Here is a 1,968-nt window from a genome sequence, read left to right on the forward strand (position 1 = left end):
ACTGCCAGATTGGAGACATCACACAGAGACAGAGCATACACTTGTTTGGTATGGTACTTTGGTGGCATTTACAGCATCTTTCCAAGCAAAGGAAAGTCTTGTTCTGAATTCCGCGGCTGGATTGCCATTCATAACGGGACTCTCTACACAACATTTCTCAAAGTCAAAGGTGCAGAGTTCCGGGCATAGTGTCGGTCTATGGACTCTACTGTTGTCGAATTATCGGTCTTTTATCTTTCTACTTATCAGACTATTGGTGTTTGGCTGTGTGCATCCTAGTTATGCAGAGGCCGGGTGATACTCTTAATGCTTTGTATCATTTTGATGCTACATTTTTGAGATAATAAAAGCGCCCTTTATCGAAAAAAGGTGCAGAGTTCCATCTTTTTTTTATTTGGCTACTACTAAGCACTGAGAGACAGACTGAATACAAGCGCCATGTTGCTAAGGACAGTAGAAGCAAGGGAACACCTCTGTTTCAGCTGCCAGTTTGCTAAGTACTCCCAATTATGCCCTGGCATTAATCTTGTATACGATTGTTTTGATATGTTTCAAACACTTAAGCAAGCAATCAATAAGCCTTCTTTTTCTTGGAGAGCAACACCCACTCTTTTGGCCTGGAGCAAGGTTTACCAGGAATTACCACATCTTCAGAAGATTACTTTACGGATGCAGGAAAGTGTTGAAAGATGAGCTGAAGTCAGACTTCCACACAACATTTGGGTTGCTAGCTTCATGTTACACAGATCTTTGTAAAATAATTTCGGTTTGTGAGAAATATTTATTCAGGTCTAAAGAAGATGAGTCCTGCAGAAATCAGTCTCTACATATTTATTTAGTCGCGAGTTTCATGCCATCTGGGTCAATTTCCTTTCCTGGGTCAGTAGTAAGATTATCTCACTGCTACCCTCACTATCCATCAGTTGTAGTCAATTACCTTGGGCTCTAGAACACTAACTGGATCTTGTTTACTTCCCACACATGGATGCCGTGTGACCCGTCGTCTCGGATGAAGGGCAAAAACATAAATTGTAGTCTGATCAAGGAGAAAGGGTTTTCAGAGAGTTGCAAAAGCAAAAAAGAATTGTTATAGTCTGTCAGACAACCTCTGAGCCACCCTGAACTAGTGTGACCCAGGCAGGAACGATCCTCTACAGCCATCGGATGGCTCCCATCAGGAGAATCCTGGCCGTTAATCACGCTCTGGCGCAGAGGTTAGAATGCATCAACCAGACAAATCTCCCTGCCCTGCCCTGCCCTGGCCGTTAATCACGCTCTGGCGCAGAGCTTGAAGTTGAACCTGCCCTGCCCTGCCCTGCTTTGGGTACTCAACAAGCAGACTCTGGCGATCTAATTTCTGCAAAGTAGAGTAGTTGGCTGGAACTCGAAACGATCAAGCAGCAAGAAACAAACACACGAACGCACGTCTCTTTCTTGTATTTCTGTCAATCACATGGTCGTAAGCTGCGAAACTCACGCATTTTCTGTTGATGCTTTTCCACTTGTTGGCAAGAAAGAAAGAAAACAAGGTAAGGTAAAACGGCAGATGAGCAAATCATCAAAACAAAACAGATGCATCCATCCATCCATGAAACCAATTATAAAGGACGGAAGGAAAAAGGCACGCATGGAGAAATCAGACAGGAATCAAGATTACATATCACGCTTGGGAGGGGCCAGCTAAGATCAAACCAAATCAATCCGTCGATGGGAGGATGCATAAATAAATCAATAAATAGGCGCAAGGATTACGATGAAGGAAGGGCGGGAACGGATTAGTACACCGACCTGGACTGGATCGCACGGATGAGGGACGAACTCAACTCCTTGCCTTGCTTGCCACCGCTTTGTCTGCTCGGCTCTGCTCGGAGGATGACTGGTGGAACTGGGAGAAAGACGAACTCTAGGTCCTCTCTTCTCCTCGTCGCGGGCTCCTTCTGCTGGACGTTCCCTCAGCTCCTCTCCTCG

General features: G+C 45.1%; 1 non-coding gene across 1 annotated transcript; it reads right to left on the reverse strand.

Annotated features, from left to right (window-relative positions):
- Window positions 1-1,092: 1,092 nt before the first annotated feature.
- On the reverse strand, window positions 1,093-1,235 carry LOC119326898. Its single transcript, XR_005158254.1, has one exon. It is a non-coding gene; the product is annotated as a small nucleolar RNA U3 (small nucleolar RNA).
- Window positions 1,236-1,968: the final 733 nt, after the last annotated feature.

Source organism: Triticum dicoccoides, chromosome 6B (genome assembly GCF_002162155.2).
Source record: "Triticum dicoccoides isolate Atlit2015 ecotype Zavitan chromosome 6B, WEW_v2.0, whole genome shotgun sequence".
Lineage (NCBI taxonomy): Eukaryota > Viridiplantae > Streptophyta > Magnoliopsida > Poales > Poaceae > Triticum > Triticum dicoccoides.